Source organism: Lathamus discolor, chromosome 2, assembly GCF_037157495.1.
Source record: "Lathamus discolor isolate bLatDis1 chromosome 2, bLatDis1.hap1, whole genome shotgun sequence".
NCBI lineage: Eukaryota > Metazoa > Chordata > Aves > Psittaciformes > Psittacidae > Lathamus > Lathamus discolor.
Genome location: NC_088885.1, coordinates 3,604,127 through 3,621,044, shown reverse-complemented (window position 1 = coordinate 3,621,044; position 16,918 = coordinate 3,604,127). Strand labels below are relative to the sequence as shown.

Below are 16,918 nucleotides of genomic sequence, written 5' to 3'. Positions count from 1 at the left end.
AGAATTGCACTAGTGGAAACTTCCTTTTTCACTGTGATGATGTTCAGAGGCTGCCTGGCTCTCCAAACTGACACCTTTTACCTGGAGTGAAGTAGAAACACTGACCTCAGATAGTCGGGGTGAGGTGGGAGTTACGTTAACACTGCCTTTGCTTACATGCTAGACTTTGTCCTGATTGCACAGTAACCAGGGAAGGGTGATGCAGACCACAAAGCTGCTGAAACAGGAAATTGTTATGCATGGGGAAGCCTTTAATTTGACCACGATACTCAGCTACAGGCAGCTTTTTAATATTTAAAATTCAATATTTAAAAGAACCTCTTGTGAGATTCAATTTGATCTATTTTATTCACAAAGCTATTACACAAAAAGACGGCGGAGGCAGCAAAATAGCACAGGAGGGCCAGTTCAAAGTGCTTATGTGCTGCATTATGGGCTCGGGGCAGGAGAGGTGCTGCTTTTCCTGGTGGCAGAATAGTTAGTGAGATTCGCTTAAATACATGGCTGTGCTTTTCACCTTTCTCTCTTCCAACTCTGTCTATAATGTGTGTTTTGTTTCAGTGCTAAAGTCAAAGGTCACCCCCAGTGTTTCAGTCTCCTGAGTGAATGTGGTTTTCTTCACTTTCATGTTTATCTTTGCAAATAAAAGGTAGAGAATTTAAAATGGAACTCGGAGCTGTTGGAGGCTTCTGTAAATCACATACCTGGGAACGCTGCCACATAGCAGAAACATTTCAGTGTTGTGTATTCCTTTGCTGTGGGGACACCAAAGATAAAGTCAGGTAGGCTGGGTCAGTTGCTGTGGTGTTCCATAGAGTAATATTCCATGCAATAGGAGGTTTGCAGGCATGCTGAAGTGAGAGATCAACCATATCTCTTCTTACTATTTATTGTTAGGTTCTGTATGTCCCACCCTCCTGTCTCTCCATACTGGGGTAGAGTCATCTACTTGAAAGGGAAATGCTTTCATTTTTCCTTTTCTGTTAGTTGAAATTAGCTTTCAAAATGTTGTCTGTTTTCCTTTGGCCATTCAGGATGGTTCATGCCTAGTGTTGTCTTTCTTCATTTGGACTTGTGAAGGTTGGTCCTGCTGAGACCTGGTGGATGATTTTTGTGCTACATCCCCAGTGACTTTCAAGGCCAGGCTGGACATGGCTCTGGGCAACCTGATCTGGTTGAAGATGTCCCTGCTCATTGTAGGGGGTTGGACTAAATGAGCTTTTAGGTCCCTTCCAACCCAAACCATTCTATGAGTCCGTGTGTGGTCTTGCAGATACTTTTGGGTTTAACACGATGGTGGAGATTTTCCTGGGTAGGGTGTTTGTAGGAAACCTCTGCATATGGCACTTCAGCTTTGTTGGGGCAGGTACTTTCTGCCCACTGTCATGTAGCATATGTGATGTACTCTGGGTAAGTTGCAAACTTATAAAGCTGAAGTTCAGTTTTATTTTTACAGCTTTTTGTAGTTTGCCTGAAGAACACAGACCATAATGGTTAGAACCTGGTGGCTCTCATGCTGCCCCTTGTCTTGCAGGAAAGGGGACTGACAATGAGTGCAAACTGGACTAACTAGTTAACCATTAAACATTTGGTTTTAAAGACTTAATGGCATATATATCTCTGTTGCTAAGCTTGGTAACTGTGCTGAGGAACATGAGAATGACAGAGCCAGTGTCCTCTCCAGTTACCTTTTACTTTGCAGTGTGAATGACCTGGCAGCACTGTGCGGTTGTACTGCCTGCAGGTATGTTTGGAGCAAGGATGGAGCATGCTCAAGTCCTCTTCCTGCATTTGTCTGTGGAAGTATACTCTGCCACTGTACACTAATGTGCATCTGCATTATTTTAACCAGAAGTGTAACAGGTTCATATATCTTTGGGGATGCAGTTGTGATGCCTGACTGCAAAAACAAACTTCTTATCTAATAGGGATATACTTGTGCAAAGAGGAAAAAACTGTCTGACTTCAGAAACCTGCAGCTAAACACCACACCAGTAAATCATATATGCTCTCTAGTAGTATTCTTTGTTCTGGCTCTGTGTTTGGATTTTGTATTGTCAGGTCTGAACACAACCTAAAGATTGAGCAAAAATGGAAATCTGTGAAACAATGCTGTTACACAAAGTTCAAATGAACAAACTTGCAAAAATCCCCCCAAAATGTAGTGCCAGTTTTTAAATGATAGTTGTCTGTTGTTGGATTTGCTTTACATTGCTATTTTTCTACCTCACTGTGGATTTAACAGGTTACCCAGAGAAGCTGTGGCTGCCCCATCCCTCGCAGTGTTCAAGGCCAGGTTGGATGGGGCTTGGAGCAACCTGCTCTAGTGTAAGGTGTCCCTGCCTGTGGCAGGTGGGTTGTATCTGGATGAGCTTTAAGGTCCTTTTCAACCCTAACTAGTCTATGATTCTATGATCTTAAGGTCATTTCCAACCCAAACCATGCTATGATCCTCTGATTCTGCTACCTGAAATCAGTGTGAGTTGGAAAACACCCTTCTTTTCCACATCAGTGTAGCTCTGTGAGCTCTCGTTTGGCAGCAAGGATTCCATGTGAGACAGTACAGATGTATGCTGTGTTGTTTCCACACATTTTCATGGTATGTTCTGGGAAAACTGGTCTCCTATCTGGCCCTTTGGCATACTGTCCAACTGATCTTAACCTAGAAAGTCATGGATCCATGTCAAGTTGCTGACCTTTCCTTCCTGCTTATTAATAAACCTTCATGTTTCGACTGCTGTCAGTGTAGGTAGAGTGAGACTGAAGCAGAAAGCATTTCAGTCCTGGCTCATCCTGCTGAGAAGGTGGCAGCATGCCTTGCTGGAATTGCACAGAGATCAGGGGCTGTGGATTCTGGTGGCTCTGGAATCTGAACTGAACAGCAGCTTTGGAGCAAGGGCATGAGCAGTGGAACTGCAGCCCTAAAGTGTATAGAAAACCTGTGTCTGATAGAGAGCTCTAGGAAGGTTCAGGTGCAGGTTGTCATTTCCAAGACATTCACCCCAACATGCTGGCTGTGCTAGATTTACTGCTGCTTAAAACCTGGCTGCCTTTTTAAACTATAAGACAGTCGCTTATTTTGCCTTGACATGTCAGTTGCTGGTGGTGATGATGATGATGGAGGTTTACCAGGGAATAATTGCTAGGCCTGAGTCACAGGAAATTTCCTGTGCTTCCTGTTTTGGCCATGGAGATTCCAGCCTAATAGTGATAATCAAGCTGTTTTGATAATCCATTTTTACTTGATATAAGTGAGGTATATGCACACTTTTTTTCTTTCTTTCCTGTTTCCATGGTGAGGGACAAGCAGGAAAACTGAACTTCAATGCTGTGAGCCATAGGGCCTTACAGCAGCAGAAGAGCACACAGTACAAGAATGGGATATTATAAAGTGGCAGTTTCAGAGCGGTGGCAGAATGTTTTACTGGGGAGAACAGAAAATGGTTCTCAGTAGAAACTGGTGGTCATGTCTTTGTTGAACCCTGTAGTTGGTGCAGGTGAATAACAGCATGTTTCTGAAAACTGAGATTGGATCCAGAACAGCAATGGAAGCAAGGGTGGTCTAGTGTACCCGCATCTGTACTCTGCAGTGGGATTAACTACAATGTTTAATGCCCTGCATCCTGGTAGAGAAAATACTGTCTTTGGGATACGGTCTTGTCTTTTGCTTCAACTGCTACATGACTTGTTTCAACTGCTATGTCCTTCTGACCAAAATGATGACCAAGAACTTGTTAAACAAAGCCGAAACTGTTATTTGTATGGGGCAAATGGTGGCCTGGAGATCTCTGTTGTTATTGGGTATGCTTTTTAAGGTTATTTCAGCATTTCTTGTTGTTAATTCTGTTGGACCCCAAACCCTCAGACAGAAACTGGAATACATCACCTTGCTTATATTTATAAAGCATGGCTAAATTCAAAGCAAAAGCTTTTCTCCGTGAACCGTAGGAGGAGTTACACAGGCTGACTTTGTTTAAGGGAAGTCAGTGTCTCTGTAGAATTTAGAAGGCCTTTTCAGAAAATTCTCTTTTTAAATGACATGATGTGCTGCCCTCTCTTGTTTGGGAAGTTCATTTTAACCTGTGCGCACACTAAGCTGCAAGGAAGCGCTCTCCAAACCTTTGGTAGTAAGGAGAGTTTCATATTCTCTTTTGACAGTAAGAGAGATGCGATAAAGCTTTAAAGTTTCATGCTAGAACATACTGGACAGGTAACCTAAAATTAATGAAGTCTACATAATGAAATTCAGGGTGTGCAGTCTCAAAGCACTTTGTAATGTTGCTGGCTTAAGCTGTCAAATCTGGGCTTCTTTTTACCTTTTTTAGCTCAAATAAGAGTTTGTATGTGGAATGAGCAATCTACATAGGGAATTTCACAGAGCAGGTAGGGAGGTCTGTTCCTTTCAGGAAATCCTGTGTTTATATCCAGGGTTGGACTTGCAGGCCTTGCTTTCCATTTTGCTTGTTGATCTAGAAGTCTGAGTCTCCCACAACCCCCTTGACAGAAGTTCGTTGCTTTGTGCACAAGCAAAAAGGGTGAAACTCTTTAAAACAGTGGGCCAATTACTTTGGCTTTAGTGGTACTTTATCATGGCGTCAAAGTTTATCATCCTCTTCAAATGTAACTGTAGGTACTGAAAGCCCAGAAGATGTTCTGATCGTAAATCTGAATAAATATTGTTGTTATCTTGAGGACACTGGGTATTGGGAATGAGAACTTTGCTTGTGATAGACTAAGTACATGAGTCGAGGAAAGTCAATCCCAGTTGTTGTTCTGAGGCTGACAGGACCTTTGCTAAATATAGATCATGAAAACACATTTTTGAAGGAAGGAATCTCTATGCTTGTACTGAAAGGCTTTCTTTTATACTGGTGATGGGGAACTCTAGTGATATCTATTTATTTTTCAGTTGAATGAAGTGCTTCAAATGCTCTTTTCCAACATCCAACTTTACCATGCGCCTGTCATAGTCTATGGAATTTGTCCAGTTCCCCTTATTACCTGATGAAGGCTTGTGCTTGATACTGTAGTAAAAAAATCGCTTTCAGAGAAAGTTTCCATTGAAATTTCATTAGAGTACACACAAAAAGAGTCCTTGCCAGAGAGCAATAGGGTTCATCACAGAACTGTTTCCTCTTCCTGAAAGCTGCCAAGGTTGCTTGCCTGAGGCTGTTGGTATACTCAGAATGCTTTCTGACTGGGTGCAAAGATAGGAATAAGTCATAAGGCATGCTGAGAAGTGGGAAACTGAACTGGCTAAGTGGTAGGCAGGTCAGCTTGCCTGGTCCACTTAGAGTAGCTTTAGGTCTCCATCAGCAGAGATTTACAATAGAGCAGGAGCTGTCGGGGGCAGTTTGGTCATGAGCTTACTTGCTCTGCCGTGACTCTTCATCAGGGACTGTAGCGATAGGACAAGGGGTGATGGGTTCAAACTGAAACGGGGGAAGTTCAGGTTAGATCTAAGGCAGAAGCTCTGCCCTGTGAGGGTGCTGAGGCGCTGGCACAGGGTGCCCAGAGAAGCTGTGGCTGCCCCATCCCTGGCAGTGCTCAAGGCCAGGTTGGACAGGACTTGGAGCAAGCTGGTCTGGTGTGAGGTGTCTCTGCCCATGGCAGGGGTTTGGAACTGGATGAGCGTAAGGTCCTTTCCAACCCAAACCATTCCATGATTCTGTGATTCCATGACTGGTGTGTGGGTGAAGTTCAATGTCCAGTACTATCTGTTGTGCATTGTGGAGAATACATGCATGCATACAGGAATTTGTCCGAGGACGATTTCAAGAAGTGTCATGTTTAAGGGTTATTGTCATTATTTTTCATCAGTTTCCAAATTGTTTGGAACTATTTGATGCATCTCTATTGAGTGGGTTTTGTTTTCGTGGTCCTTTGGGGAAAGCCACAATGCTGGATTGCAACTTTGCTGTGTAATTAAGATAGCTTAGTCTGCAAAAGAAGCAAAACCAGAGCCCGTATACCTTTCATTTGCATTTCTACCCCTGAGCTTGTGCTCTTGTGTAGTTCTCCCTTGTTTAATGAACAGTGATGTTCTTGCCATGTTCATTTTAATGCCCCTGGATTTTTCTAAAGGAAAAAACCTCTATTCCAAAATCTTTGCTAGGATGACTTTGACTTTAATGGCACCAAGCCCTGGATAATTGGCTCAGTTTCCTAAAATTCCACAGCTTGTTGTTAAGATAAACATTTCTAGGTTCCCAAGAACACAGACGCGTGTATATGGTAATACACTGGGTGTACGGAGCAACCTTGAAACACCAAATGCTTCGTTGCCTGTTTTATTCTTCATGTATACATACAAACTCCAGAAGCAGAAAAGTGGTTTTACACAATAATTGGGCCAGGTTTTGGACCACATTAGAGCATTTTGAGAAGGGCTTTGATATTTCTCTCTTTTAGTCATTAGCTTCTATAGAAGCAGAAAAGAATTAGTCCTGCATTGGAATAGTGTGTGTTGAGATGCACCCTCATTGGTCAGCAGCTCATATCTCAGTTGCTGGGAGGTCCGTGTGACCGAAGCTTTGGTATAAGGCCCAGGATTGCTGGTTGTTCAGCAATCTGTAGTCTTGTCATGGCATTTGTGAGCACTGTGTCGTGGTTTAAACCCAGTCAGCCACACAGTTTCTACTCCCCCCTCATCTTTCTTTCCTTCCCTTCCACCCCCAGCTCCCGGAGGGATGGGGAGGAGAATTGAAAGAATGTGACTCCCACAGGTTGAGATAAGAGCAGCCCAGTAACTAAGGTATAACACAAATCACTGCTGCCGCCACCAATGATGATAATATTAAGGGAAATAACAAGGGAAGAGAATATGATGCCACCCGCTGAAACAAGCCCGATCGAGAAGAGAGTGCCCTTCTGGATAACTCCCAGTTACCTCCCCAGGCATGACGTGCTGTGGTATGGAATACCTCTTTGGTCAGTTTGGGTCAGGTGTCCTGTCTCTCCTTCCTCCCAGCCTCCCCTCCTCTCTGGCAGAGCATGAGACTTACAAAGTCCTTGGTCAGAGTAAACATTGGTGTTGTCAGCTCTGTTCCCAGGCTGAAAGTCAAAACACAGCGCTGCCCCGGCTACTAAGAAGGAGAAAAATCACTGCTACTGCTGAACCCAGGACACACTGGTACCTGAAGTGACTTGTAGGCCCAGGTATAATAGTGTTGGAGGTCTGGGTTTGTCCTCACTGAAAAGGGCTGTGATCTGTGATCACTCAGACTGAAGATTTAGAGAGGGGTTATAATTATAGAGGTTGTGATAGAGCTGGGTTCAGTTCACTCATGTCCTCCCAAACATAGCTGTACATGGTTGGAAGTGTGCTGCCGTACATAGGTACTTAAGGACAGCAAAAGAAGATGGATGTGAGGCCCAGGGATATTAAGAGCCAGTTAAGAAATCCCAGGCTAGGTTCTGAGCAACTCTGTGCGTGTTTAGGTTGTAAGACAACCTTGAAGAGTAAGGGAGGTTCTCACTGGATCGTGCCAGTTGCTGGAGCACATGGGGAGGCTTGCTGCCAGGGATGCTCCTGAGCCAAAGCAGATCCTCTTAGCATCTTACTCAGAGAAGGAGTTGGTGGTCTGACTGTCCTTGGAGGTAAGCTTCCTCTCATAGTCATCTTTAAAATTGCTTCTAGCAGCAAAGGAAACTTTAAGTTCTTACTTTCTGGAGAAAAAAAATAGAAAGAAAAGGATGTTCTTACTGAATGGGTTGGGGTTTGATCAGTTAGGCTTCCTTTTTTCTTTATTCTCTTTTTATAAGATTATTTAACTTCATCCAAAGCAGTAAACTCAGTCTGAAAGTAAAGGGGTCAGGACACAGCAGTTATGGTGTCTGGGGTTTTTGTTGTTTGTGGCGTGATTTTTCCCCTCTGGCTTGAATTTTAGGGCAGTTCGCAAGGAATTTTGTTCCTTTACCAGCTGGTTCCTCTCAGCCCTGTTCTCACTGTCTCTATGCAGTAAGAAGTCCATGCCCATGGAGTCCTTGCCTGTGGAAAGGGGTTGGAATTAGGTGATGATCTTAAGGTCCTTTCCAACCCAAACCAGTTTGTGGTTCTTTGAACTAGTAAAGAAAAGCAGCAGTCTTTGCTCTGTGATAGTTTGTGTAAATGTTTTCAGAAGGACAGCTGGTATTAAAATTTGAACTAATGACACTTCTCCAATCCCATAAACCAGCACTGTTTGAAATTTGAATTATACCAACTCTGTGTAGACTCTTAAGAGTCATTGTGGAGGGTGAGAAATGTAGAAACCCCTCATATAATGGGAGAAAAACAATACGAATGCAAACCAAGATCAAAATTCCTCCATCTCTCTCCCCCCCCCGCCATGTTTTAAGTCCTGGTAACTACTGGTTTGAGTCAGTCCGTTCTTTGTTTAGGGTTGCTTGACTAAAGCTCTTGGCCCTGATTTGTGGGCAGTTATGTTAATTGTAGCTTTGTTTAAAAAGTAGTAGCAGTTTGGGGAACCACCATTCTAGCATGGGTTTAAAGCTGTTTTCACTGCTTGCCCTTGGTCTTTAGTGTTGTCCTGGGGAAGAAGGTATGGCTTGGCTGGCTAGTGAGGGGTTTAACTTGGAATAGTAACATCTTAATTTGAATGTCTTTTACCAAATGAACGCTATCTTTAGGCCCTGGCACTGTTCTGTAGGGTTGCTGGCGGGGGTTAGTTTTGTTTTCCCCTTCGCTTGTTGCTAGTTCATGGGTTCTAGTGCGTCTCATCCCTGTTCTGCTTCTGGTCAAGTGGTCTTGCTGGTTCTTCCCGTGGATAGGAAGTGAGCTCAGGATTCAAGAACAGACACAGTGGTGTTATCGCCTGTGCTGCAATTGAGAGAAATTGAGTCATTCCATAGCTCTTCCCAACTAGGCAAAAAGCAGTACTCATGCTTAGCTGTCTTTTGGAAGTCTTTGAGGCTTATGGAGGAGTAACGTAATGGGATGTTCCATGTTCGTGTGATGTATCCCATCCATGCTACTTGAGGGCCTGGTTTGCTGGTGGTGAGGTAGTTTCCCCCATCGCTGAACTGTTTGCCCGTTTTTTGTGGTATGTATGTTGTCAGAAGTGTAGTGAGGGTGACATTCATGTAGTGTAGCCTGTGTATTGGCTGTGTACGAGGCAGGAGTCCATACATGCTGAACACAACAGCAGCCTAATCCCAAATCGTCTGGTGGCTTGTTTTTTAAGTCATCAGATACTTTCCTTCTGTTCAGCAACTGTCGGACCATGGTTCTTGGACCCATCCTCTATTGATCTACCTCAATGAGCACCTTGCACGCACATGGGTGTGAGTAGAAGGTACATGTTTGAGGTGTCCGTAGTTTGCATTGCTGTACCTCTGACCTTTGTTTTGGTACCTGGTGAATTCCTCCTTTGGCTGCACATGGAGTTCTCACATTCTGTCCTGGAGGCGGTGGAACAGCTTTCCCTTTCCCATACGATAAAGTGGCATGTTTAGCTAAGGTCTCCCAGCCGGTAGCTGGGAGTAAAACAGTACCCGTTTTCAGTTTTATTTGTTCATGGAGTTGGGGGAAGCAGGTCATTTGGCCTACATTAAATAAAAGGATAAGGATCTGTAAAAAGCTCTTAGTGTAATGTGAGCCTTACACAAGGAAGAACTATTTATAGAGCCCTGCAGTATTTGCCTGAAGGAACCTGACCGCAGAGAGGGCAGTATTACATCCAGCCGGTGAGAGCATGCTGGTGCTTGCAGCAGCCAAGGTCGAACCTGGGGCTTGTCTTACAGCATAAAATCATAGAATGGTTCGGGTTGGAAAGGACCTTGAGATCACCCAGTTCTAACCCGTGTCACCCAAGGTTCTATCTAACCTGGTCTTGAACATTGTCTCTCTCCCGTGACTGGAGCGGACAAGAGACTGATGGGCTCATTTGGAAGACCAAATCCTAGTGGTGAGAAGCTGTGGTTTGTGGAGAACAGTGGGGTGGTTTTCTTTCCTCTTTCATTAATCTTTTTCCCTTAGGGGGGTGTTTATTAGCGATGTTTTGACTTTTTGAGAAAACGCGTTTGTCTTGATTGAAGATTTCATAGTCAGAAAAGGCCAAACAAGGTCACAGCAACACCTTTGGAGAGCTTGAGAGTAAGACTTCATGCTTTTCATGTTTATACTATCATTTAAGTATCTTTGGGGTTGTTGCTGCTGCTATTCTGGCTTTTGTTCTCTAGTGGTGACTTTTTATTGTACTAATGACATTGCCATGCCACTGGCAGTTAACCAGGTATTGTTCTGCTTTCTTGAATGTCTGGTTATTGGATGTCTTCATCTGCTTACTACTTATTGGTTATGAGGTGTTATAAAAAGTGATTTTTAGAAGCCCTTCAAATGTTCAGCTTGAAAGCACTCTTTCATGGTTTCATAGGCAGAAGAGCTCCTCTTTTGGGAAGCTCTTTTGGGAAGCATATACCTGAAAGATTCTTCATAGCATCTAATGACCACTGAGTGTTGATACTTCAAAAACATTGCACTTGGCTAGGGCAAGGAGTTGGGGGAAGGGGAAGCATGGAATATAGTTTAAATGTGGTATAAGGCTTGAGTAAAAGGGTCTGTGCAGTGCTGGGGTAGCAGACGGCTTTGGTGTTACTGCCTGGGTCACTGGGCACAAAACCACTGTTCAGAAAGCACAGCAGTATTTCTTCCAGGATAATCTAGGAAAGATGAAAAGGTTCTTGAATGGCTTTAAAACTTTGGATGAGGATGTGGCCTAGAGTTGGCCAAGGTGTTTGTCTCTTTAGTTTGGATCTCTTCTAACATAAGAAATGCAGTACTTTTAGTACTGCATTTTATCCTTCTAGTGTTTTTACATATGTGTGTGTGTATAAAACCCAGACATGTTGCACATGGTTGTTTCTTTCTGGTCTGAACAGGTTTGTTTAAATGGAAGTAAGCATTTTGTCTGGCTTTGAGCCCACCACTCAGTGAAGAAATTAGTTTTAAATTAAAAATAAAAGAAAAAGCAGCAAACTTTTATAGATGGAATAGGAGAAATTGTAAAGAACTAAGTTGAATGCTTGAAGCAAGTCTTACTGCTTTGGTCAATTCAGTGAGTATTTTCTGAACATAGACTGTACTCTGAATTACTGAGGCCAGGCCTGCAAGTCAAGCTATTTCAGATTACACAGACATATAAACTGGCTTTGATTTGCTCCAGTGTCTCCGTGGGGCATTTTGCATCTGAAAAAAGAGGGATGGGTTGCTTTTTTTTCCTTTGTATGTGTGTATAAATAAGATGCTTGAGGGTTTTTTTTTTTAAAGAACTTAGTGAAACTTAACAGACTTGGTAAAACAGGGGTGTTTAGTGGATTTACAAAAGTAATATAGGAACCGGGGAACACTTCTGGTGGGACACTTGCAAGTACATAAAAGGGAGGAATTTGCAAACCCTAAACCCCTCTGAAGTGTTTAACCATCATTTAGTAGTTAGCAAATGAGGATACAGGGTCAGAGCTCTGTAGCTGCAGGCAGATGGGAAAAGTAAGAAGTTCTCTCAATCCCTTGATACCCTGAGGTTCTTTGGTCAATAGGGATGGATGAACAGATCCAAGTTGCTAGCACTGAAACTTCATAAAACTTCGTTAGTGATTTGTGTGGGTTACTTTAGATTACATTTAGCTTGACACATTGGGGTGAATGTCTTCACTTGCAGTTTGAAGCTTCCTGAAGGAGGAAAATGTAATAATACATGCCAGATAACCCTGCTGTGATGCTGCCCACTGGGTTATTTGAAGCCTCATGTGGCTGACTGGCAGCAGGTTGCGTTTGAAGTGCATCTTGGAGCAGTGTTTTCAGGTCGTTTCAAAGTTGTTCTGAAAACCCAGCTAGCTCACAGTAACTGGTTTTGCTTCAAAAATGTGCTACTGCTCTAAACCAAAGAGCATAGTTAAATAATGAGAGTATGCATAGCAAGAGGATGACTGGAAGGGGAAGATCTGAGTCTGAAGCCCTGGAAAGATATTTCTGCTCTCTTTTAAGGAAATAGAGCTTTGAATTCCCTGATGTTTGCAGTGGTGAAGCTGCCATTTTAGACTAATGAATTAAAGTATTATTTGAAGCACAAAATCTGAGCCAGATAACTAAAAATTGTTCAAAGCTTAATAATATTAACACCATAGGATGCAGTGGGTGGCACATCATTTTTAGGAGTTCCACATGTTTAGTGACTACAGTAAGTTGCTGTTGCTGCAATCCGAGGTGGCGATGAGAATTACATTTCAAGGTTACAAGTAATGTATATGTTGACATTGCTGAGCTCTTGGTAGGTACATTGCTGAACAGCTCTGTGTCATTTATTGCTTTGCTTTAACTCATTTGTGTATTTAGGTTCAGAGAACCCAGAAATGACTGACTGACATGGAGATTTCTTTGCTTTACCTCAGAACCTTGAATCTTGTCTGATGCAAATGTGCCTGTCAGCTTTGAACTGCTTTGCCAAGGTACTTAGAGCTGGATAACTTTAAGTGGAATGTAGTGCTGTCTAACTACAACTAATATTTTGCTTGACTTTCGTAATCCAGGCAGCCACAGGTACACTGCAGTCGGTACCCAGTGTATTTCTTCATTAAGTCTTAGTTACACTGCATAGTTCCGACTGTTGTGTAGATGTACTATTAGATGACAATGGTCTTTGGTTTGTATAGAACTAGATCTTCATATAGTAACCACGCAAACACTATTTTAAGCGTTGTATTGGGTTAGACCAAAATCTAGGTATTTTACAGAGGAGGTGTGCAGGAGCAAGTCTTTGTGCTTATGTCGTCACTTTTATAAAGTGCAAGGATTGAAGGAGTGCCTTTAACAAAATAGCCGGCAAATAAGGGTTTTTCCGGAGTAAAATGAGCTGGTTAAGAATATTTACAGGTTAAACTTAAGGGAATTGTTCTCTTGCTACAACCAAAAGATTTACATTCAAACATTCCAAATTAAATGTTTCTTTAAACTCGGGTCTCTTTATTGGCCCCAAACTGTCATTGTATTTAAACCGATAGAAATGGTGCAATACAGTCACCAAGGCAGAAGCTGAATTGTGTCATATTAGGTACAAGAGTTGAGTTATTTAAGTCCTGTATGTGGGCTGCTCTTGACATATACAGTAGAAAGAATGAAATATGTTAAATTTTCATCTTGAAAAGGCAGTCTGGCTTCAGTTGTGTGTGTGTGTTTGGATGTCAGAAGGGGTAAATACAAAACACTGTAATAACAATTGGTATCATCTCCTTATTAATACTATATATGTAGGTGAGGCTGTTTTGAGAGTCTGGTAAATAATGCTCAGCTTTAGTTTGTTTTGCTTGTTGGCAGCAGAAATTCAGCTGAAATTTTAAAGGCAAAGTGTGCATCCCTGGATTATGTGCAGATATTTGCTTTGCAAGAGGCCGTGCAGACAGTGCTGCTACAGATTTGGTGAAGGCTGAACAACATTTTCACACTGTGTGCCTGGAAATTGAAGATGTTAAGTAAGTCTGAAAGGAAGCAGGCATACACGTTCATGCCTGCTTTCTTCCCTGCATGATAGAAGGTTTGAAGATAAAAGCACATTCTCTTCCTTAATCCAGAACTTGTCTTTCTCATGGAGATGTTACATGCGATTCTGCAGCAGAGCAGGCAGACTGGGAGGAAGGGGATTGGAGCCTGTTTGTATTTTCAGTCCGTGTTTGCTCTGTTTCCAGAACAAATGCCAACGATGAACTCGCTTGTGTGAAGGAAGAGTACTGATAACTTTGCTTCTGGATGTGTGTGAGGTGAATATTAAACTGGGTGAAGGCAGAGAGGTGAAACTCATTCATCACAAACTTCTAACACAACTTGGAATGCTTTATTCTGGCCAAAACTATTTTTGGTGAGAACTGTGTGGGAGATCAAGTCATGAATGAGTAAAGGTGATCAGGTACATCAGATGGTGAATGTCAGCGTGTCCAGAAAAGCTACAAGATCTCAGATTCCCTAAACTCGCTTGAATACTTTTACAGGCAGCTCACGCTGTGGTTATCAGTGTTACTTCATTTGGTAATGTTATGTTGCTGGCTCCCTGTAGTTGCTAAGGCAGGGCATGGGGAAGAGAAGAGAGGAGGGGCAAGAAAAGCTGAAGAGTTCCCTTAATGCTTCCAGCCACTGACTCCCAGATATGCTCTCATTCATAACAACGGACTTAACTAACGATTTCCCAAAACAAATGTGATTCACAGATGTGTGGTAGGAACTAGGACAAAATAGAACTCTTTGAATCAGTCAGTCTGTGCATTTCCAGTATGTTTTCTTTTTTATAGCTTAAGCTGTTTCTCTCCTCAATGCAGAGGGGAAAGCAAAGGTTTGAGTTTTGATTTCAGCTTCATTGGAGCAACTAATTTCTCACATCAGTAATCTCCCTCTTGTTATTCCTAAAGAGCCACTTGAAAGGGGCCCTTTTAAAAAATAATCAGTCCGAGTGACCCCATTGTTCTTTACAGAATGTGCTGTGACAGCGCAGGAATAATGGATGCTCTGCAGGGGAACCGGAAGATTTCCTGTTAAAGCACTGAAATGAAACCTCTTCCTGCAGCTGCCACGGGAGGGGACCATTTGTATGAGAGCATGGTGTCATAAATTTATCATCTGATTTAATCTGTTCCTGTAGCTGTTATGAGCATTACTAAATACAGATTTTGAGCCTCTGACCAGGTTAAGTGATACCATGCCCGAATACAGATGGATATAATTGAGAAAAACTTCATTAAGTGTCGTTTTGTGTATGAAGGTGTTAATATCGCCCATTTGTCTTCCAGTCGTGGTGGTGTGCTTTCAGTGTGAACACATCCTTGTTGAGACCCTTTGGGAGGCGGAGGGAATGTTGCTTTTTTGTTCTTATGCCTGTGGTGAAAGGGAAATCCAGGTTAAGCAAAGGGTTGGTGTTACAGCTTTGTTGCAATGTTTCTCTTAAGCTTATTCCCAGAAGGTCTCGAATGCATAATCTGTGTTTTGACAGTTTAGAGACAGGTGCTTGAGTCCTGCCACGAGTTTCTAGAAATACTGTTGTGCTTTGGTGAAACAATAATGTTATTTACTAGAAATGGCAGAAAATAAGATGGCAAAATTCTGAGTGTAACTTTAGCAGCACAATAAGATTATCTGGACATGTTTCTAGAGACTAAAGAGGACCTTTTAAATAGGATTTTCCAGAAAACTTGCCTTTCTGGTTCTCGGTGAAGCACTGAACATGGTATATGTTCTGTTGCTGCACATGCATATTGAATTGCATCCACACCTTCTGCTTGCAGACCAGTGCGTTTGTGTCTTCTTACTGCTTGCTTTCTGCTTTTCCCATGCAATCTGGGTGTTCTTGTGTGGTCTGTTCTTCAGCTGCTGCTTATGCCTTGTAACTACTACATGCATAAAGCCTTTTGCTTGGCTGACATGAAAGTTAGTTGGTGAATGAGCCAAAGTGGATGGACTTGAGGGGTTGGTAAGTTGGGTCGGGCAACAATATGAATGTTTAATCAGCCACTGGTATATGATATGGTACAAGGAATAGTTCCGACTTGATATGACTGTGCAAGTGCAAAGATAGGCAGCTACTCTGTGAAGAGGGTTTGGGATTTAGCATTTGCTGAATTTGTTAGGTTAAACTAATGTTTAAGGAGGAGAAAATGAGGTATTCTGATTTATGCTCTTTGAAATGACTTGAACTGACCATTTGTTTCTTTTGTGTTTCACAGACTTCTCGAAGCCAGCTGTAGTGAAGAGCAAGAGCTGTGTTCCTGCCAGCCAGACCCAGTCTCCAGTGCTGGTCCCCCTGATGGCACTTTGTCCAAGCCTGTGAAACCTGCCAAGCTGGACGCCACAGCTTTGCACGACTGCACTTTGGCCGCCACTGTGCCTCCTTCGGAGCTGTCAAGTGATGCGGTCCCAGCCTGTGACACAGGCATTCACGAAGAGCACTATGTAAGTGAAGCAGTGGAAGATGATCTGCCAGACTGCAGAGAGTACAGAGATGCCTGCACCATTACTGGTAAGCAGTCAAGCCTTTTATCTTGAGTCTTACCTGTTCTTAAGCTGTTGGTGAGATGTCTGGTTCATGGACATGCTGCTTCTGGTCTGCATGTGTTCTTCTTCTTTAAGAAGTGATTTCACAAGCACCTGGGTTTTCAGTGGAAGCACTTTGTGAGGGTTAAGGCTCTTGTAAATAGGCTAGACCAATGACAACTGTGAAATGAGGATGCTAGACTGATGTGCTTAGGAAGCTGAACCATTTGAAGTTTATTTGGAAAATAAACCAACTGAAAGTCAGGGATGATGGGAAGGGAATACCACAGCTTAAAATTATGGAATGATCGTCCTAATATTCAACATAATTTAGATTTTTACCTTGATGAGAGAATTGCTCTGTGGGAGAAGGAGATGGGAGAAATAATGTCTAACATCATATTTTGACTGTACATAACCATTCCATATTTTCGCATGAATTTTGGAACGATAAAAGTTAATGTATGAGGAACAGCTTCTTCTGCATGTTTGTATGAAAGGTTAAATGATGAAAAGTCAAATGCCCTTTTATCATGGATTCATGCACATAAATAGAATGTGGTTTATGATATTTTAAATGGCATTTTAAATAGAATTAGGTTCTTAGTGGTGTGGTCAGCTGACCCAGTTTTTTTGTGTTTGAATAATGACTGTAACTCAGTTTGGTCATGGGTATGTCCATGAAATGACAGGCAGTTTCCTTCCCAAATGCATGGTTTGTTGGCTGAGCTGTAAGGTTTCTTTTAGCTCAAAGTGACCTGGTCAGTCTGACGTCTTTTGGGAATGTTTGAGGAGTCAACTGAGTTTTCAGGAGGGGAGAAATGAGAGAGCTGAGAAAAACAGAGGTAAGACTGGGGCTGTTCTAACTGGCTGCCAGATCCACTTACCCTGAGTTACTTGCAGTCATTT

General features: G+C 42.5%; 1 protein-coding gene across 4 annotated transcripts in view; it reads left to right on the top strand.

Annotated features, from left to right (window-relative positions):
* Nucleotides 1–16,918, top strand: part of TRAK1 (trafficking kinesin protein 1) — a 138,983-nt gene that overhangs the window by 38,588 nt on the left and 83,477 nt on the right. For all 4 annotated transcript variants that reach the window (XM_065665491.1, XM_065665490.1, XM_065665488.1 and 1 more), the window contains exon 2: nucleotides 15,703–15,995. The gene's annotated coding sequence lies outside the window, so the exon portion shown is untranslated. The remainder of the gene's footprint in view (nucleotides 1–15,702; nucleotides 15,996–16,918) is intronic.